The sequence below is a fragment of the Ursus arctos genome, unplaced genomic scaffold (assembly GCF_023065955.2).
Source record: "Ursus arctos isolate Adak ecotype North America unplaced genomic scaffold, UrsArc2.0 scaffold_4, whole genome shotgun sequence".
Taxonomy (NCBI): Eukaryota; Metazoa; Chordata; class Mammalia; order Carnivora; family Ursidae; genus Ursus; species Ursus arctos.
The window spans coordinates 70199958-70222710 of record NW_026623056.1 but is presented as its reverse complement, the minus strand read 5'-3'; the positions used below and the strand labels follow the sequence as shown (position 1 = coordinate 70222710).

Genomic DNA, 22753 nt, shown 5'->3' with positions numbered 1-22753 from the left:
AATTTAATGAATGTGTAAGTCTTTATTATAAAAATGATTCCTTTGATTGCTTCCCATGGTCTTTGGTTGCTATTTTCTCTATCCACTCTTAAAATATTCTTGTTCCCAAGGGCCTGTTCTCAGCCCACTCATGCTGCAAGCTCAGTGTAATTTCATCCACTCTTGAGGTTTTTAACAACCACCTACATGAAGATGATGAGTCTCTAATCTATACCTTTGACTGAGACTTCTCCCAAAGCTTCAGACACATACGCAGTTTCTTACTCAACCTTTCCACCTGGATGCCCCATGGGAACCTCAAACTCAGCATGTCTAAAATAGCACATCAACCTTCATACAAAGCTTTCTCCTTCTGTATCACCCTCAGCCACCCACTTAGCCAAGCCAAAAACCTGAAAGTCACCTTTGAAACTTTGCAATTCGTCATTCCACTCTCTCCTTTAAATGTATTTTAGAAATCACCTAATTCTGCTAATTATACCTCTTAAGTATTTCTCAGAATTGTAGATCAGAAGATGAAATCATGTCACTCCCTCCTTCAAATTCTCCTATGCCTTTCCATCGCACTCAACATAAAATGAAAATTCCAAGGCCCCACATCATCTGCCTTCCCTCCCAAACCACACCGCCTACAGTTTGGACCCCATTCCTGGCCTCTAGTCACATGTGTCTTTTTCTGTTCCTCAAACACCCAAGTTCATTCATATCTCTAGGTTGTGCCATTCGAGGTTTCCTCTTCCTGGAAAGGTTTCCTGCCAGTTCTTTGCACAGTTGGCTCTTTCCTCATATCTACTTCTCATCACAAAAGATATCTCTGAGCCCTCATCTTGCCCCACCACCTTCAACAAGCAGACTTTCTTAAACACATCACCACTTTTCTTTTTTTTTTTTTTAAAGATTTTATTTATTTATTAGATAGAGAGAGACAGCCAGCGAGAGAGGGAACACAAGCAGGGGGAGTGGGAGAGGAAGAAGCAGGCTCATAGCAGAGGAGCCTGATGTGGGGCTCGATCCCAGAATGCCGGGATCACGCCCTGAGCCGAAGGCAGACGCTTAACCGCTGTGCCACCCAGGCGCCCCACCACTTTTATTTTCTTCATGGCACTTATCACTATTTGAATCATGATCTGTATATTCCTCACTGTCTCCTTTACTAGGATAAGCACTTATCATTTTGGGAAAATTATATTTTTTTAACTTGGTTTTGTTCCATCTCCCCTGCTAGAATTTAAAATGAATGAGAGCTGAGACCTTGTATATATTTTATATAATCCATTCCAGTCCCACTTCCAGCGGATCATGGATTGCTGGTGTGATATTGCTGATTCCCCAGCATGCTTTATGCCTGGTCTTAACTGAAATATGACAAAGAAAGAGAAAGAAAACAAAAACAAAAACAAAAACAACTCCCCCCATTCACTTTCTGAGAGGAGTCTGGAGCTCCCAATTTCTGAGTGGTGCTAAAAGTATCTTAGCCCTCACAGTGATAGCACCATGTTCACATAAATACTCCATGACTCAACATTTATTAGGCACCTTCTATGTGCCTTGTACTATATTAAGGGTTGTGTAGGTGTGATATTGTGATTTATAATAAGAAATATATATTTGGTCTTCGTGCCAAATATATATTTTCTGGCACAGAACTGCTAAAACACTTGTGATTTCCTCAGTGATGAGAGCAATAAAGGCATCTTTTGTTATGTTGGTGAGTGACTTTTAGAAAGCCCCTAGATAACCTAAAGATGGGGCTGATTGCCAGAAAAACCAGCCATGTGATTTGAGGGTTAAAACTTTCAGTCCTACTTCCCTGACCTCCTGGAAGGGGAGAGGGGCTGAAGAGTGAGTTCAATCACCAACGGCCACTGATTTAATCAATTATCTATGTAATTAAGCCTCCATAAAAATCCAAAAGGATGGGGTTTGGAGAGCTTCCAGGTTGCTGCGCATGTGAAGATTTGAAGAAGAATGGTATGCCTGGAGAGGGCTTGGGGGCTCCATGCCCTTTCCCACATACCTTGACCTATGTTCTCTCTTCATCTGGCTACAGGTTCTTATCCTTTAATATCCTTTGTAATAAATTGGTAATCTAGCAAGTAAACAAATTTCCTGAGTTCTGTGAGCCACTCTAGCAAATTAATCAAGCTCAAGGACAGGGCTGTGGGAACCTCTGGTTTATAGCCAATTGGTCAGAAGTACAGATAACCACCGGGATTTGTGACTGGTGACTGAAGTCCAAGGAGGGAATCTTGGAAACCTCCAATCTGTAGCTGCTCGATCGCAGAAGCACAGGAAACAACACAGGTAACAAGCACAGACTGACATCTGAAGCTGAGGGCAGTCTCGTGGGATGGAGACTTTTTTTTTAAGGAGGGGAGGGGCAGAGAGAGAATTTTAAGCAGGCTCCATGCCCTGTGTGGAGTCTGAGGCAGGGCTCAATCTCACAACCCTGAGATCATGACCTAAGCTGAAATCAGGAGTCGGATGCTTAACTGACTGAGCCACCCAGGTGCCCCTGGGGTGGAGAGTTTAACCTGTGGAATCTGATGCTATCTCTCAGTAGACAGTATCAAAATTGAGTTAAATTGTAGAACATCTGGCTGGTGTCACAGAATTGTTTGGTGCTGTGGGTAAAAAACCCACCCATTGGAACCAGGTGCTCAGAAGCATTGGTGGGTTACACCGGGGAATTCAGCACTATCTCTGACCTTAAAAAGCTCATTTTTGTCAGGGAAAACACACAAGCAACTGTAATTGTGGTAATCAAATATCTTAGATTATCTGAGATGATTCTGATTGCTGGGTCACGTGTCTGGTTTGTGATTCACGATATCTTGACTTTGTAACTATAAACTTAAATTATGAAAGATTTATATCAAGTTCTTTGGGAGTATGAGAGAATTAATTCTGCTGGTACTGCCAGGGGAAACTTCACAAAAGATCACTTAGTTGGATCTCAGTGTAAATGTAGCATTTTTCCAACTGGAGAAGATGAGAAACAACATTAGAGTAAAGACAAAAACATGAGTAAATGTACAGAAGTGAGTAGGATCATCAGGTTCTAGGGGAGAGAGAAAAAGAAAAAAAAAAAAAAAACCACAAAGGTGAATGGCTACAGAATGATGGGAATTTTGTGGTCGAAAGCCTTGAATGTCATGGTGAGGAATGTTGATTTTTTTTTTTTTTCCTCCCTTGAGTTCACTGGTTCCTCACACCTGTGCTCAACTGGCTACATAAGAATTACCTGGGGGCACCTGGGTGGCTCAGACAGTTAAGCATCCGACTCTTGATTTCATTTTCGGCTCAGGCCATGATCCAGGGTCATGAGACAGAGCACAAAATCAGGCTCCAAGCTCAGTGTAGAGTCTGCTTGAGAGTCTCTCTCTCTCTCTGCCCCTCCCCTGTGCTATAAATTAACAGACAAATGAATCTTAAAAAAAAAAAATAATATATATATATATATATATATATATATATATATATATAACTGGACAGCTTGTTTAAAATACATATTTCTGGGGGCCACATCTGGATAATCTGTATAATCTGATTCAGACCATTTGTAATGGACCCCCGAAATCTTCCTGAGAAATTCATATGATGAGCTCAGGTTGGGAACCATGATTATAGAAAATGGAGGAAGCCCTTCTTAGTCTTGCTTCCCTGGCATTACCAAGATCCCAAACTGGTCAGTTCAGCCTTTGGGAGTTCCCAAATAGGCCAAGAAGTAGACTGTCCCATATCTACTGGAGAATGGGCTCTAAATTTAGCCCAGCTGCTACTATTCATTGTCCAGTGCGCTTTGGCACTCAACGTCCATTGGGTCTGCGGCCTTCCCCCACCCTCATCATGTACCCACTGCATGCAACTGGGCTTCTGTCTCAGTGTTCTCATCAGCAATCAGTTTTCTGCTAGACCTGTGGCTTCTGGAAGAACTCCAAGTTACCTGGTTGGGGTCTGACAATCTGCCTAGCCCTGACACTCCTCTCTCCGTGGGCCTGGACTGTTAGTGAAGGTTTTACTTCAAAGCAAAGAGAACCCCAGGGACACTTGTCTTCACCAGGATCATCAGAGTTGTGTCAAACAAAGGTTTTTAGTAGAAGGATGCCATAATTGGGTCTGTGTTTCAGGAGGATGGATTACCAAAAAATAGAGGGAAATGCAGGAACATATTTAGAAAGCTGCTCTGGTAGGTTAGAGGGAAAGATATTGAAAAAATTTACAAAGCAGTGGCCAAGAAAATGCAGAGGAAGGGAGTGGGACCTTGGGCACAGATTAGGGGCAGAAGGAACAAAAGAAAAGATGTTGCCAAGGTTTCTAGTTTTATAAGGTGATATTTTAGCTGAATTAACTATTTGTTTCCATATAACTTGTTACTTATTTTTTAATTTTATTCCAAGTTTTCATTGTGTGGGGAAGCACCATCATCAAGTGGTATCTCAGTATGTCGCAGTCCATTTGTAAAAAACACTGTAAGTAGCACAGTGTTGAAAGCCTTTCTCCTGGCCTGAGCTAATTTTCTCCATCACAAATATCAAAAGGGCCTGGAAATGCACAAAGCAATTATTTCAAGCACCAAAAGTAATACCATTATTCTGACCCCAAAGTAATCCCTTCTAATGTTATTTTAGAAAAATAAAAAGCATTAATAGTTTATCTGAAAGATAAGACTCCTTTTGCATTCAAGATTGCTAACCTAAAAAAAAAGGGGGGAGCAGGCCACTCATCTTCTTGTCCTTTTTTGTTCACATTGAGTGTTTTCAGCTTTATTTAACAATTTTACTTCTGACTAACTTGAACCAATTGAACACTCCATTGAATATTCAAGAGAATATCTATTTCTCTCGAGATTCTGAGAGATGTGCTTAGTTAGGGTAGATTTACTTTTAGACCTTACAAATATCATTCAATTTCTAGAGCTATTATCCTAAAACAAAACAAAACAAAACAACCCTCTAATGTTCAAATGCTGTCCAACTGTCCTATCTTGATTCCCTGAAAGACTATAGCTGCCTCCTTTATTCTGCTTGAATTTGCTAAGTAGGACCAATAGTAAAATTAAGCAGTAAACCTGCTGATGAATTCCTCACCCCTAATTTGGCTAATGTCCAACTCTAAATTAGAATACAACCAAACCTTCAGGTTTTACTTACAAAGAAACTTGATTCATACACTGAGCCCATCAGCTCCTGAAATGTAAACTTGCCTTTCTGACTTACCAGCCATAACCACTAGAGAGGTCACTACAAACCTGTAAACAAAAGCAACTCTTTCTTTAACCAGAATTTTATTTTTCCTGGCTTTCTTCTTTCAACAAAATAAGGAAATGATTACCAAACTCCATTTCTCCTATGTCCCCCAATTACTTTCCTACTGTGGAGACAGATTTAACAACATGCACTGCAAACTTATTTTCCTCTTTGATGAGTTCGTTTCAGTCTCCTGTGTTCAGGAAGGAGGAACAACCCCTCTTTCCAAAGAGTAGATGAATAATTGCTTACAAATAAGAAGCATGCTTCTGGCCAGAGGAAGGGAGTTGTGAACTCCCTCGTTGGTATCACGTCTGCCGCCAAACAACAATTGGTAGACTGCCCAGTCGTTTTCCACACTCCAGATTCAGAGGGAGGGATGTTGTTCTTCGTTCAGAGAGACCAGAGAATAGAGAAAGTAAAGGAGCAGCAGGTGTGGCCTAATTCGCTCTGGCCTGAACTTCTGACACGAAAAACCTCCTACACCTGCATGTAAGAACAAAGCTCAACTACAACAGGAATTTGGAATCCGAGGCCAAGCTACCAACGATGAGTTTGGAACTGCCTTAAGCCAAGTTGCAAAGAAAGTCAGCACAAGCTAGGACTTGATGGGACGTTTGAGGCCTCGACATCTCCCTCCTTTGTCTTCTTCCTCCCCAGGTGGTGTTTAAGAGTAGAGATGGCATGACGTGAACCCAGAGTTCTCAGGAAATTCAAGAAGAAATGCTTCTATGGAACAAAACTGAACTTACATATCTTCTTAAAAATGCCCTCACTTTTAGTAAAATCTTGTGTACTGGTGAATGGAGCAAATCCAGCTACATTATCCCAATGAAGAAAGAGGAGAGAGGATGTCAAAGAGCCAGAGGCCTCTATACTCCAAACCTGACAGCCACAACAGATTTTCAATCCTTCCCATAGCGGCAAACATAGGCTCCACGTTATGGGTATTGTGATTGAAGCTTGGAAATGTTACATCACTAGCTCAAGGTCAAATGACTAATATAAGGCAGAGCCTGAGTCTGAACCTAGCATGGCCAAACTTCAAACCCGGGGCTTGTCCTTTGTCTTAGTGGCTACCAAATGCCAGCCCCTGGGTTTATGCTAGCCTGGCCATACTCAGGACCCACCTGGGCAGTACTGTCAAAATGCCTGGGCCCTAGGCCCCAGGAAATCTAATCCAATAGGTCTGGAATGAGACCTGAGAAACTGTGTTTTTAAAGAAATCTCCTTGACATTTTTCTGCCACCAGACTTGGGAACCATGGCAGTATATAAGTCTCCTAAGCCTTTTTCTCCAGCAATTAATTAATTGATTTTGTGGAAATCTTAGCTCATCTCCCAAATCAAAGTATAATACATCTGTCACTCTTAGGAAATGTATCTGCTCTTTCTATGAACCATGGAAACTATTTTCAACATATTTAAAGTTTCAGCAGTCCTTTAGAAAATGTCCTTGAGCTGGAACTTAGGGGTGCTTCCTTATGTTCTGAAAGTCCATTCTTGGGCCTAATTTATCAGCCACAATTATCTTGCTGCAAAACTTTATAGTTTCCTGCAGGGTTCCAGATTTTCCTTACTTCTTGGTGGCTCACCATGCCAGGGCTACCGATGCTCTGGGCAAACTCCCCATCTCTCAGATATTTTTGATTTACTGCGCCTTTGGGGCTTTACTTATTTTAGACGTAGGCCTATGCACATGTTTCAACCAATTTTCTAAAATACACTTCTTCCTAAGACAGCTGTTATTTTGGCTTCTTGCTAAGGATTCTGTTGAGCATCTCTTGGGACCTGAGGTGAAGTTTTTTATATCCGTATACTCTCCAGTTAGAGGTTGTTTTTCCCCCCATGTCCAGGTCTCCAAAGCTATTTCTTCCACTCCTTCACCCCTTTTCTGTTAAGGGATCCACAGCTAGACTAAAGCAAGGTTCAGCCAATTATGACCCTGGGGCCAAATCTAGCCTGGCACCTGATTTTTGTAAATAACATTTTATTGGAACACAACCAGCCCCATTCATTTGCCTGTCTATGGCTGCTTTCACGCCACAGTAGCAAAAGTGAGTAGCTCCAAGCAGACAGAGACCATAAGCCTGCAAAGCCAGAAGTATTTGTTAACTGGCCCTTTACAGAAAAAATTTGCCAATCCCTGAACTAAATGAACATTTCCAGTGAAAATATTTCTAAATTTTCCTCTGACAGAGAGACACCATATATACTTCCAGGGTTGCCTCAAACCACATATGTTATGAGAATTTTGTCGTTTGCCTGTTTTTCTTTATTTTCAGTCCATAACTTTAGGGTACAACATTCATATTCTTTTTTCAATCCCATGTTCAGATCACACTGGTTATCAAAGAGGCACTATTAGGACCTAACTATGACAGACAGTCTTGTCAATAAAAGCCACTCTTTAATGTATATTGAGTCACCTAGTTACTTGTGTGAGGGTAACGGGTATGGAGAAGACTATGCGAATCTCTATTAATTTGTCATGATTCTCTCCAATTAACCTTTCCTCCATGTACTAAAATGAACCCCAGTTTCACGAATTTGTAACTTGTATTGCTGATAAGAAAAAAGAAAATTTTTTTTCTTTTCATTTTCTCCAAGCTGTCTTGATAACTGGTGATGGTACAAAGTATGTATCTAATAAAACATTAACCCAGGAAAATACGTTTTTAAGGGGAAAAAAATCTCATTTCTTTCTCTGAAAACAAAAAAAAAGTGTCTTAAAAGCCTCGTCGTTGTTTTCAAACCGCACAAAGTTACTTCAAAAATCTTGAGATTTGATATTTAATGACTGTAGAAGAGCACCTGGCTTGTAACTAAAATCTGCACCTTGTCTTTATACTAACGATCCAAGTTATTGAATTTAAAAGTGCCAGCGCGCCCTCTTGTGGTGCGTTTCAGTTACTGTTCTTTTTTACCCGTCATTTTGAAGTTCGGTATGAACCCATTAAATTTTTATGTAAGTCACTTTACAAGAGACCACTCTATCTTACATTTCATCTGTGATTGAGTCTTATGGAACAATAATCAATAATACATGCTTGCAGAATGAACTGCTATAATTACACCGGGCTGTAACGAAATATGATTATCACTGTTTGACGTCCACCATGGGTTCCTAAGAACAGAAATAAACCTACAACCCATTTTGGTCCATAGACTACTTTGTAGGAGGAAAAAACATAAAGTCTACAACTATCATGTGCTGGCATATCGGGTATTCTAAGGAATTTCTACCTATTCCACTTCCCAATTAGAGGATGTGGCTATATACATAAGTGTAAATATTTTTTTTAAAGGGCACATGAAGATTTCCATATATAGAAAAACAAAAAGGCTTTATCAAAGTCAAATCTACATCCCAGTTTCTGGTTCCCTCCTTTCAAGGGGAGTTTTGGGTACCTGTTCTGGACTCTTGACTATGAATTAATTGGTTTGGGCTACCGTCCAAGCTCCAAGGATCCCCTGTGTTATATTTTCGCACTGGTGAGACCAACTACCCATAATGTCTCCTCTGGACTACCTGGGCTTTTTTTGTTGTTATCACTTTTTAAAATATGTCCAAGTCCTACCACTTACTGGAGTAATTGGAAACGCTTGATCAAGTTACTTTTATGTTCTCGGCTTTACTTTCTCATCTGTAAAATGGAGGTGTTAATGATGACAGTGTTCTATAGCTGTCATGAGGATTAAATATGAGGATGAAAGTTAAGGTACCTGTCTTAGGGCTGGGCACATAAGGAGAGATTCGTAACTGTTACCATTAGTATTACTATTAGCTTTCTGAACATATTTGAACACTGTGATTTCTTAATATTCCCCTTCTCTTTTTATCACTCTCCACTTTTTCAGTATATTTTTGGTCTGTTTTATTAAAATTTTTGTTTATGTTTGCCTTTGCTTACTGTGTGGCAATGGAAAAGTTAGATTTAAAAGTGGGGGTTCAGGCACCTGGGTGGCTTAGTCGGTTAAGCATCTGCCTTTGGCTCAGGTTGTGATCCCAGAGTCTTGGGACTGAGCCCTGCATCACGCTCCCTGCTTAGCGAGGAGTCTGCTTCTCCCTCTGCCCCTCACCCTGCTCGTGCACCTTCTCTCTCTCAAATAAATAAAATCTTTAAAACACCCCCCCCCAAAATAATACTGTGGGTTCTTGGGGCACCTGCTGTCTCGGTCTGTGGAGCATGTAACTCTTGATCTTGGAGTCAGGAGTTCAAGCTCCATGTTGGAGGTAGAGATAATTAAAAAAAAAAAAAAATGTGAGTCCTTGTTTCAGAGCCCTGCATTTCAATTGACTTGTCGCTGTCTCTAACACATTAAGACTGCATCGCAGGGCCAATACCTAGAAAGGTGAATGTCGGAATAGCTCGGTGCTACTCAGGTATAAATCTTTTCGGATGCTCTTTTTATTGGAGAGCTGAAAAAGGCCTTTTGACAAGATGTTTTAAAAGCATAGAGCACAATATAATGAAGTACTTACTGTTTGTCTTTTCAGTGGTCAGGAGATTCTTCTGCATTTATCTGTAAGTTTCTAATGCAAGTTGCCTTTGTGGAAAAAACAAATCTCCCCACATCATGGATCTGTCTATATTAGAAGAATAAACATAGAATATGGTATGTTACTAGACAGAACAGATGCTCCAGCTATTGAGGGTATATTTTTTGTCCACGGTTTCATTAAACATCAAGAGTGACTTTCTAGGACAGCTCCAGCTGAAAAGTATTTATTTTAAAGATGTTTATTGATTGATTGATTTGAGAGACAGAGAGAGCACATTTGCGAGACAGGGGAGGGGCAGAGTCAGAGGGAGAAGCAGACTCCCCGCTGGGCAGGGAGCCAGATGCGGGGCTCACCCCACCACCCTGAGATCATAACCTGAGCTGAAATTGAGAGCTGGACGCTCAACCTACTGAGCCACCCAGGTGCCTCCAAAAGTACTGATTTTAGAACCTTTATGTTTTGTGTCCCCTGCACTGCTATGCCATCATGTCAAGGTCCTTACACTCACAATTAGTGCTTAAACATGCTCGAGTCTTCTTGCACAACTCGCGTTTGGGGGTATCTCAATCTCCTCATTAGGTGTAGCAACCCTAAGACATGCTGAAAAGAGGGAGAGGGAGCAGGGAAGAGAGAGATCCTTTTCAATTAAGAAACTCCAGATAGTATTTTTTTTAAAAGATTTTATTTATTTATTTGTCAGAGAGAGAGAGCACAAGCAGGGGAGCGGCAGGCAGAGGGAGAAGCAGGCTCTCAGCTGAGCAAGGAGCCCGATGTGGGACTCGAGCCCAGCACCCTGGATCATGACCTGAGCTGAGGGCAGACACTTAACTGACTGAGCCACCCAGGCATTCCCAGATAGTATTTAATAAAGCAGATTTTTACCTATGCCCTCCCTGTTATCCACGATTGTTGTCTGTTACCCAGGAATGAAATGTTGAGTTGCAAGGTATGATCACTATAGTAACCAGAAGGGGACTGGAACGTTGAAAACGTGGGTAGATGTTAAATTTAGATCAAAGTGAGTAAATGTCACATTATCAATCCTATTCCTGTAGGGGCTAATTTTCTTCAACAGATTTTCCTTATATATCACATGAAAGGCCCTTTTTTCTCCTTTGTGCCAATTTTCAAAACCATTTAAATTAGCACATTTTTTTTTCCCTTTTGGTTTGTTTTCAGCAATCACTGGTTTTGGTTTTTCAAACTGTAACTTAAAATAACCATATCCCAATGCTATTTAGCTTTCAGTGGATGACAAATAATACAAATGTCTTATGTTTTCTGGATACACACTTTTAAGTGATTTTTTTTTTTAACATCAGAAATGCACCATCTGACCTGCATTGTGACTGTTGGCTGTAAATCATTCATAGTTGACGTGTTGTAGGCTTTTAGCGCTTGTTGTGGTGTTAAATTCCCTACCCACAAACAAACAGCCTTCAAACTACTCAGATGAGATCAAATAGTTGATGGCATTTATATTTTTCTAGGCATCATAAAGAAGGATTCAATCCCACAAAATTAAATGCCTTTAGGGGAAAAAAAGTGACTATGTGGATATTTGACATCAAAGACAGAAATATCTTTCCATTCAGTGTTCCCAAATCCAAGCAGCTTTTTTCATTTTTTAAAAATTTTATTTATTTATTTATTTATTTATTTATTTATTCATTTATTCATTTATTTATTTTTTCTCCCTTCCCTTTCCCTCTTGGCTCTCTGAATTATAATTAGGAACTTGGAGGGTAGATTTGACCTTCCCTTGTGCTCTTATTTTGATAATATACCAAGTCTAATGGAGGATTAGATCCATTAGATCCATTAGATCTGCTTCTTCACAAATGATCGATTCTGTTTCTTTGGTGTTCCTGACACAGTTCTGTAGCGTATTGGCAACTGTCTTATCAACAGTAAACTCCTGAAGGACTGTGATCCACGCAGTGCAAAAACACATGTTGTTAGTTACGTGTCTTTCTTTGTCCATCACCTACTGTTGTCTAAAAATAATGGCTGCTCATGACCCAGCTTTTTACTAACACTCAGGAGAAGTTGGCCTTCCTTGGATCATGTCTCTGGAAGAGCCAGGTGAAGGGCTGTATCATGGAAGACTGTAACATGCTTCTAACTAGACCGCCCCCCCCAATATAGCGAGCATCTGCCACTGGTCAGGACTGAGGAGCAGGTACACTGTTTCCAGGGTTCAGCATGAGCAGCTAGATGCAGTTCATCATCAAATACATCCTCCCTTTCTTCTGCCAAAATTCCAAGAAGAAGGCACAGTTCATTACCAAAGAGAACCCTACTAGTAACTAGTCCAGACACACAAGAAGGCCAAAGGATGTCCGCAAGTGAAATATTTATTTTCCAACGAGCTGCCTGATAGTCTTTACAGAGTCTTTCTTGACTGGGAGCCTGGGAATCTCTTTCCTCTGCAATCTCCTTTCTCTCCCCAGTGATGCCTAACCCCCTCCCTGGAGTGCTGGCTACATCTTGAGAGTAAAGTAGGCAGTACGATTCCTTCAGGTCATGATGACCATTTTTCCTAGACAACCCATCTCCATCATACCTGCAGTGTCTTGTAGAGAGAGGCTTGTAAGAAGAGGCTGAGGCATTTCTCTAATTCTTCGGATTAGAGCATTTAAAATAAAAATAGACCCTGGGGCGTCTGGCTGGCTCAGTCAGTGGAGAATGTGACTCTTGATCTCAGGGTTGTAGGTTCGAGCCCCACATTGGGCATAGAGATTACTTAAAAATAAAATCTTAAGGGGCACCTGGGTGGCTCAGCAAGTTAAGCATCTGCCTTCAGCTCAGTTCATGAACCCAGAGTCCTGGAATAGAGCCCCCCTCAGCTCCTTGCTCAGCGGGGAGCCTGTTTCTCCCTCTCCCTCTCCCTTTCTCTCTCACTCTCTCTCAAACAAATAAATAAAATATTTAAAATACGTAAATTAAAATCTTAAAAATAAAATAGAAATAAACTTTTCCTTATGACATTGACTATTACAGCATAACATATTTAATGTGCTTTAAATTTGAGTCTCTATTACAAAAATCCCCTCATCAGAGATGAAGAAAGAAGATTATATATATAATATACATTATATATATGTATATATATAACATACATTATATATATATATGTATATATATAACCTCCATTCAAAAAATCCAAACATAAATTTGTACTTTCTTTGAACCAGGAATTGTAGGGAGTACAGAAATGAATAATTCATAGGCACAATCTCAGTGTCTGTGAATTCAGAAATTAACTGGGGGTGGGGTGGAGGTGGTAAAGAGACATATAAAAAGTTAATGGCAGTGCAGTCCTGTAAGAACTTGCATCTAGAGATGAACAAAGTGTGGTGTTTACATCGAGGAAGATCCACTCTGGGTTAAGTTGGAGGCAGGCATAAGAACACAAAAGAAAGGGGCGCCTGGGTGGCTCAGTCGTTAAGCGTCTGCCTTCGGCTCAGGGCGTGATCCCAGAGTCCAGGGATCAAGCCCCACATCAGGCTCCTCCGCTGGGAGCCTGCTTCTTCCTCTCCCACTCCCCCTGCTTGTATTCCCTCTCTTGCTGGCTGTCTCTCTCTGGCAAATAAACAAATAAAATCTTTAAAAAAAAATTCCTATTAAAAAAAAAAAAAAGAACACAAAAGAAAGCACCACATACCTTGGCTAATGTTCCTGAATTTAGTCTTCACAGAGCCCTTTCCGAGGAAACCTGTGCCATTTTACACAGAGGTTCTCATTCCACACCTGGTGCTTAACTACAATGAAAAAGACACAGCCACAGAATGCCAAGAGCAGAGATGCCAAGAGGAAGAGGTGACACAGGTCTGAATAAAGTTCAAGATGCTCAGACCACTGTAGGGTTATTAGTTGGCTAGGGCTGCCATAACAATGTACCATGACAGAATGGCTTACACAACAGCAAGTTATTTCCTCCTAGTTCTGGAGGCTAGAAGTCTAAGATCAAGGCGTTGGTGGGTTTGGTTTCTTCTAAAGGCTTTTCTCCTTGGCTTATAGATGGCTGTCTTCCTCTGGTGTCTTCACATGGTCCTCCCTCTGTGTGTGTGTGTTCTGTCTTTTAACCTCCTCTTTTTATAAAGACACCACAAATGATCTCATTTTACCTTAATCATCTCTTTAAGGGACCTATCTCGAATTACTGTCACATTCTTAGGTACTGGAGGGGTTAGGATTTGATGAAGATTCTCACCTTGACCAAACTTTGGTCAGGCTCTTCTGAGCTCTCTTTTTCACTAGGCTTGACCTTGGGCTCCCATGTCCTTCCTTGTAGACTATTTCTAGCAAGAATCCTGCTTAGTCAGTTTAACAAGAAACTCCCATCTTTGATATCTGATCACCCTCAATATCTGATCGGGTTCCTCGTCATCCACCTTCCCCCGATGATATCTAATCACCCTGGCCTAACTTCAGCAAGAATCCTGTCCGGTTAGTTTAGACAGAATCCTCCCTTACCTATAATATTTCCTCTTAGTAATTTTCTGTCCACTGATCCCCATTCCTGCTTTGTGGCTACAAATTTCCATTTTTCTTTACATTTGAAGTTGAGCCCAATCTCTCTCCTCTACTACACCCTCCCCATTGTCCTGGCCCCTATACCTATTGTGATAGTCCCCTGAATAAATTCTGCTTTAGTATTTCTTAACAAAGGAGTGATTTGAATGAATAATGAACAAATAATTTTCTCTTAACAGACTTCAACGTATTAACTTTGGAGGGGACAAAATTCAGCCCATAACATAGGGTCTCAAAACTATGGGGAAGATATAGTAAGGCAGTTCCAGCTATGAATTCCTCCTTCAGGAAGAGGGGGAGGGCAGAAAGGAGAGAGAAAGAGGGGGGAAGGGGGAGAGGGAGAGAGAGGGAGGGGGAGAGGGAGAAGGAGGGAGGGAGAGAGAGAAGGTTCTTAGTTTTTTCAGAGTTCTCTAGGAAGACATCAATTGGGGGGGGCAACCTGAAGCTCTGCATTAGGGAGTAAGGAGGGGAGAATGGGACAAAGTGTCTTTCTATGGGACCACATTTCTGTGTGGTTTAAGAAAAATAAGCTCAAGGGAAAAACAAAACAAAAGAATGCTGTGACATTCTGCCATATGTATCTCATGGCAATTTAAACTCCCACTACTATTCCGCCACCAAAAAAGCATTTTTATAATTATTATCAGTTATTGATTGCCTACTAGTTTAGCCCAACAGAGAAGTTAAGGGCAAGAGCCCTAGAGTCAGACAATCTTGCATTTGAGTTCCAGCTCTACCACTTACCATGTGACCATGAACAATTCAACTTCTCTGTGCTTCATTTTTTCATCTGGAAAATTTGAATGACTGTGTCTTCCTCAGAGGGCTCTAGTGAGGGTTACATGAGATAGTAAAGATTATTGTCATTTATTATTAATATATTTCAGGGACTTTATACAGTAGGTATTTAATATATTTTATCTATTTTAATCTTCTACAAAAATCCTTTGAGGTATATATATCATCAGCCCCATAGCCTCCTAGTATCTCACCTATCCCTGCTGTCACTGCAGACAATTTCCATGAGGAGATTCATGAAAGATTTGTTCCCTAAAACGGATGGTAAGAGACGCTTCAAGATCAGCTCCTTCCTCTCCTTTTGGATAGTACATTCTATTGAGTCGCTGCTCTTCTGGCACAGTTCCTATGACAACCTCTCTCTGGGATATTTTTCTGCTCAGCCATAGTACTTGTGGCTCTTCTGGTTACAAGGGGGAAAAAAAAGAAGAAGAAGAAGAAGAAAGAAAAGAAAAAAATCCATCAAATAAAGCCTTACACAAAGGGCTTTGTTAATGGGGAATCTCATAAAGGAGCCATGATGCTACATCAACCAAGGCAGTAAATTGCTTTAAACTGTTTTTGTTTAAATGTTATAAAGCCCATATACACTCACTCTCTCCAGCACAATAATTGAGGACACATACAATTAGATCTCATAGCTACCAGTACAGAGCAAAGCAGAAGTACAGTTTCACTTTGATGTTGGAGCTTTTAAAAAATCTGTTTCTTGATATTTCTTTCGGTTTTACTGTCGGCTGTAACTTGCTTTACAATACTGTGGTATATAAACATTAGGAACTCTGTGTGAGCAATTTAACTCTAATCTACCTACACCCTAGGGATCAATTAGCATATGACATGGCCAAATAGAATTAACACCCTAAGAAATGGCCAGGTGGCATTCAAAAGTATTTTTGTCAAAATCAACTTCAGGGGTGCCTGGGTGGCTCAGTTGGTTAAAGGTCTGCCTTTGGCTCAGGTCATGATTTCATGATTTCAGGGTTCTGGGATCGAGCCCTGTGTTGGGCTCCCCATTTAGTGAGGGTCTGCTTCTCCCTCTTGCTCTCCCCCTGTTCATGGTCTCTCTCTCAAATAAAAAAATCATTAAATAAAAATCAACTTCATAAGTTTTATTATTGAGTGTGTTAGAAAGAATTTCTAATTGGCAAAATTAGTGGAGTTTAAGTTATGTGATCGTTAGGAGGTGGGCATCTCCATCTTTGCAGGAACAACGTATATACAAGTATCTATCCTGGTCATTAGTTCATACTAGGGGGACAGTTCATACCAAAGGTGCATATGGTGCTGCACCTCTCCCATCAGTGGATGATCCTGTCATCTGATGTGACCAAAAGACCTGACCCTCCCTCCAGCAGAATATGCCTGTCTTCATCTTGAAGACAGCCTTTCATGTAGAGACTGGTCATTGGGTCACGGTTGAGACTGATAATATTCCAAGTATACACAGACTGTATGATTGTTTTGTGTCTGCTTACCAGCTAATATTTGTTTGCTTGGAATAACATGGTCCGAAATGTGCTTTTGCTACAACTGCCTGGTAAAAAGGTGGTGGGTTGGAAACCCAGAGCTGATACCCACGGTAACTAGTGGAGAGTTCTGATAAAGTTCAAAATTACCTGACCTTCGTGGAACAGAAAACTGGGTCACATTGATTCAAATTCTCATACTCTATTCTGCAACACATACCTTATAATAATCCTGTTTACCTGAATTTCCTCCTGCCACACAGTTATTCGTCTTCACTGATAGGCTAATTGATCTTTATGCAAGTGTAGTCTACTGGTCAGAATATCCAGGCAATGTAGGAATGCTCTTGTTTACATAACCATCATTCAGATATTAAGTTGTGAATCCTCATGCTAGCTCCCAGATTTTTTTTTTCCCCTTCTTAATAGACTTTATTTTTTAGAGTAGTTTTAGGTTCATTACCTTCTCACATACACACACAACCCCCCTTACTATCAACATCCCCCACTGGATTGGCCTATTTATTACAACTGGTGAACCTACATTGACACATCATTATCACCTAAAATCCATAGTATACATTAGGGTTCACTCCTGGTGTCGTATATATAAAAATATTTTTTAAGTAGGTTCCCCACCAGCACAGAGCCCAATGCAGGCCTTGAACTCACAACCCTTAGATCAAGACTTGGGTTGAGATCATGAGTCAGATGCTTAACTGGGTGTCTTGTATTCTATGGATTTTGACAAATGTATAATAACATGTATCCACCATATCAGTATCATACAGAGTAGTTTCAATCACCTAAAAATCCTGTGTTCTGCTTCTTCATTCTCCCTTTCTCTTACTCCTTGGCAACCACTGATCTTTTTTTGTCTTGATAGTTTTGCCTTTTCCAAAATGTCATATAGTAGGAATTACACAGTATGTAGCCTTCTCAGGTTGGCTTCTTTCACTTACTAGTATGCATTTAAGGTTCCCCCCTATCTCTTCATAGCTTGATAACTCATTCCATTTTACTGCTGAATAATATTCCATTGGCTGGATGGACCACAGTTTATCCATTCACCTATGAAAGGACATCTTGCTTGTTTGGTTCCAAGTTTGGGCAATTATGAAGAAAGCTGCTATAAATATTCACGTGCAGGTTTTTGTATAGATATAAATTTTCAACTCCTTTGGGTAAATACTAAGGAGTGTTATTGCTGAATCATATAGTAAGGGTATGATTAGTTTTATAAGAAACTGCCAAACTATCTTCCAAGATGACTGGGCCATTTTGCATTCCCACCAGAAATGAATGAGAGAGTTCCTGTTGCTCTATATTCTCACCAGCATTTGTTCATTGTCAGTGTTCTGGATTTTGGCCATTCTGATATGTGTATAGGTGTAGCTCATTAGTGTTTTTTTTTTTTTTAAGATTTTATTTATTTATTTAACAGAGATAGAGACAGCCAGCGAGAGAGGGAACACAGCAGGGGGAGTGGGAGAGGAAGAAGCAGGCTCCCAGTGGAGGAGCCTGACGTGGGGCTCGATCCCGTAACGCCGGGATCACGCCCTGAGCCGAAGGCAGATGCTTAACCGCTGTGCCACCCAGGAGCCCCTCGTTAGTGTTTTAATTTACATTTCCCTAATGACACATGAAGTAGAGCATCTTTTCATATGCTTATTTGCTGACTGTATATCTTTTTTGGTGAGATGTCTTTCAGGTCTTCTTAAATCAGGTTGTTCATTTTCTTATTGCTGAGTTTTAAAAGTTCTTTGTATATTTCAGATAATAGTCTTTTTCCAGATACTTCTTTTGTAAAGATTTTCTCCCAGTCTATGGCTTGTCTTGACAGTCTTTGACCAGACTCATTTTTAATGCAGCAAAAACATGTATATTTGTGCATTGGATTTATTCACTCTTTTATTCATTCAACATGTATTTATTAAGCACTTGCTAAGTATGAGGCACTGTGCCAGGCATGCAGAAGGCAGGGGTAACCAACACATAGACATTGGGTTGCTTTTGCCTCTAAGCCATAACAACTCACATTTTAAATCCTAAAACTTGCATTGCACCCTTTGTGATTTATCCTCTGAAATACTGTGGAGCCTGTCCTCTCCTCTTTATTCCCACCAACTACCCTAATTATTCTCCTTATTATGGTAGATATTCACAACTAACTTGTCTCATTTTTCAATGAGAAAAATTCCTTCCAATTCCTCCTCTCTGTAGGTGACAATCATCCTTCTAAAATTTAAATGCAATCAGGTCATATTTTTGGTTAAAAAAGCATGTATGACCTACAACTGGAATGGGCATCAGTTTCATTCTACAACATTGGATAAGAAACATCATTTCTCTTAACTTCTCTAAAATAGTCAAGTTATGCTGAGCAATCTTCTACTTAGTTGGTGAGAAAGTCAGTTTCGGTCTTTTGATCAGGCTCATTCTTTCCACCAAGAAGTTTTTGAAATTTACAAGGATCTCACACACTACATTTAAGAATGGGCCCTCTGGTCTTAGTCTACAATGCTCATTACTGACCTTCACCTTGACTGTATCCAGATGGTCCTATGAAAGTAGGTAATGTCAAGTCTAGCTCTTCAGAGAAAGAGTTTTTGCCCAGCAATATAAAAGCCTCTGAAATGGGGACACCTAGGTGGCTCAGTTGTTTAAGTGTCTGCTTCAGCTCAGGTCATGATCTCAGGGTCCTGGGATTGAGCCCTCCCCACCCCTGCTCATGCTCTCTCTCAAATAAATAAATAAAATCTTTTTTTTAAGATTTTATTTTTATTTATTTGAAGAGATAGAGACAGCCAGCGAGAGAGGGAACACAAGCAGGGGGAATGGGAGAGGAAGAAGCAGGCTCATAGTGGAGGAGCCTGATGTGGGGCTCGATCCCAGAATACCGGGATCACGCCCTGAGCCGAAGGCAGACGCTTAACTGCTGTGCCACCCAGGCGCCCCAAATAAATAAAATCTTTAAAAAAAAAATTTTTTTTAAGCCTCTGAAACAAGAAAAAACAAAAGTTAATCACCTTCTCTGTTGGGAGAAAATAAAAATACATAAAACAAGAGAAACAAAAACTCTAGCTAGTATTTCACATTATCCTGCCTCATGGAGAGAACCCAAACCTATGTCTATAGTGTTGCTAATGAGACATATCTGCACTTCCCAATTTCACCTACATCCCAAAGTGTCCTGGAGCAGGTTCACATCAGCTTATAAGAGCCAAGTGTTAAACTTTCAGGAATGTTGTGAGCCAGTTGTTTAACGCAGCTATTATTAAAAATTAAATTATATAAATCTCACTCCCTCTTCCCTCCCACCTCCCTAAAGAGTCTTCCCATCCCCATCTGAGCTCCCAAAACACTTTAAAAGTACTTGTATTACAATGAATCTGACATTGTTCCTAATTGTTGTTTTCAGTAAAATATCCCCCAGACTATGAGCTTGTCAATAAGATTTTTTATTTGTATTTGTCTCCCCTGGTCCTAGTAGAGCGCCTGGCACATGGCAGGAATTCAATAACTGGTGACTGAGTGAGGGAATGACTAGGAGGTTAAATCTGTTCCCTTCCTGATATGCTGGGATCAGCCCTCTATCCAGCAGCATTCAGTTTTCTAGATCAAGCCCTGAATGCAGAGGAACCTGAGTCCTTCCATTCTTGAATCAGTCACCACAGGGAAAGACTGGTTTCCCTCGACAAGAGTTGTGACTTTCATTCTCCAAGGCTTTTACTCTGGGGGAGGGTTAAAGTGCAGAAGAAACACAAGTAGTAAAAAACCAAGAAACTTTAACAGTTCCCTGAGGTACAGAAAGCTGATTAGAAGCACCACATCCATAGCTAAGGCCCATGTGGCTGGTTGGTAAACCAGTGCAGGGCTCTCTTCAGCCCAATCAATATTTTGGAGGCAGGAAGTGGATTTGGTAAAAACTATGGGCATGGCTGATGTGGTAGCATTTTTGGGTGGGTTGACAGATGGACAAATGGGTCAGGAGGATTGTTCACTGCATAGATACACCTGGGAAATATTCCTTTCATCCTTTAGAAAGAGTGTGATGAACATTTTGGAAAATTCATGATAGAAATGTGTCAAAGACCAAAAAACAAAGATTGAAAATGATCGCTTTTGATTTTAGACTATGCAACCCCAAGTACAGAACTGCTTGACCTAATTTCTGATTCCACAAACAGCTTTAGGGAAATTGTCATTGCTTTGCCCTAGTCTTCCCAGAACAAGAACCAAACGTCCCTGAGGATACCAAATGACACCACCCCACCACCACCAAGCTGGCACCAGCAAAGACGTAGGCTATTTGCAGAGAGCGCGCCGCCTCTGCTGTGAGTGGGCAGTAAACTACCAGGGAGATTCATGCTGCCTGCCTGGAGACCGGGTTGCTAGGTGCCTCTGAAGTAGTGAGATCGAGAGGTGTACAATATTTCCCCCACACTTCTTATTTTACACTGTGACGGTTGTAGCCTGGAAACAGAAGTAAAGAATAGCATCTGTAGTGTTAGGAATAATGGCCAGCCAAGTGCCCTGTTGGGCAGAAGGAACAGGGTTGAGGCTTTTATCAGGAGTAGAAGGAATAAAGTAATGTGATTTGGTTTCATCATAATTGCTTAAGCAGCCTGGGTGAGAACTAATTGTGAGTTCATCTGGCTCCAGAGAAACCCCACCTCTTCCCTTCTCCAGAATGGTACTAAAATATCAGCATTGCATCACCAGAAATCACTCCCATTGGTGGCCTTTCTTAAGGAGACCAGCATGCTCTGTCTCTCTGAAAGCCACTGGAATCTGTATAGACCTAGGAATTTATATCTTTCCAAGACAAATAAAATATTCCTGGCACTCACTTGTCACTTGAAAACTCAGAGTCCTTGCCCATTATTATATCATAGAGGAAGTATTGTTTTAAAAATGTGGGAGTGATGAAATGCAGAGAAGGAAATGAAAGGACAAGTTATAGGCTCTACATCACTACTCAGCCCTGCCATTGTTGGACTCAGGAAGTCCTGGGTTTCAAAACCAGGCTGTTCACTGATAATATCTTGACACTCTTGGGCTCTCTCATAGGCTCCTGTGGCCCTAAAGAGACAAGTACTTTTGCTCAGAAAGTTGGTTACTTAATTCTCCAAAGAGCAGAGCTAGCATTGGAAGTCACCAGCTAGGACTTGAATTTCATCTAGGTTAGTAGTCCGAATTACAAATCTGGGTGAAAGCTAAGTAATACTGCTATAATATGCTTATTTGGATTTTATGTGAAATCTTGAGAATGAGGTGAGTTGATATATAGTAGTAGAAAGAATATGGATTCAAATCCTGGGTTCAATCTGGGTTCAAACACAGACTTTGATGTTTATGAACTTAGGCAAGTTACTTACCTTCTCTGAGGGTCAGATTCCACTGAGAAATTAGGTAAGAATATCAGTTCCCTTGCAAGATCTATGCAGGATAAGAAATAATAATGTGAAGTACCTCCATGGCACTTGGAACAGAGGATGTACAAGATAAATGGTAGCACATGTCACACTCTGTCTTGTGGTAAAAGAGCCTAATCTGAGTGGTTTTACGTGTGTGACACTGTGGAGGTTACAAAGACATTTCCAGCATGACTCTTGTCTTCTGAAGTAATAACTATTAACGATCCGGTTAGATGGCGGGGGGGGGGGGGGGGACTAGGGGCAAAGGGGGAGTAAGGCCCATCTGAAACAAGCAGCAACCAAACACTATAGACTTAGATTCTTAACTGCAAGGTACAAAGGCAGAGTAAGAGTTTATAAAAAAGGGAGAACAATGAGGGTGGGGTGATAGCTGTAAGCACTAAACAGAAAAACAAACACAAGTGTGATTTGTCAACCACTAAGATTTACACAGAAATCAAACTGTAGATTTAACAAAAGCAGACCAATCCACTGAGAAGAGGTTCATTTTAGCACGCAAAGACATGCTAGCAAAACCAGCCAGCTCTGGTTGCTAATGCCCCAATGTAACAATCTTGAAGAAGACTGGAGCACTTTGAAAGTTCTAAGCATGGACCTTAAGTGGCCTCACCTGTGGTGAATGGAGATGAGTGACCACCTTTATTTTTCAAGGAAAGTCAGTTTACAGTTAGAAAATGAGGAGCAGAGGGGGCGCCTGGGTGGCTCAGTCGTTAAGCATTTGCCTTTGGCTCAGGGCGGGATCCCAGCGTTC

General features: G+C 40.8%; 1 long non-coding RNA gene across 4 annotated transcripts in view; it reads right to left on the bottom strand.

Annotated features, from left to right (window-relative positions):
• Window positions 1-4737: 4737 nt before the first annotated feature.
• LOC113243979 (uncharacterized) overlaps window positions 4738-22753 on the bottom strand; it is a 52051-nt gene continuing 34035 nt past the window's right edge. For all 4 annotated transcript variants that reach the window (XR_007188668.2, XR_006408404.3, XR_007188669.2 and 1 more), the window contains 4 exons: window positions 15287-15495; window positions 15039-15122; window positions 13423-14576; window positions 4738-9839 (listed from right to left, as the gene is read on the bottom strand). This is a non-coding gene — a long non-coding RNA (uncharacterized LOC113243979). The remainder of the gene's footprint in view (window positions 9840-13422; window positions 14577-15038; window positions 15123-15286; window positions 15496-22753) is intronic.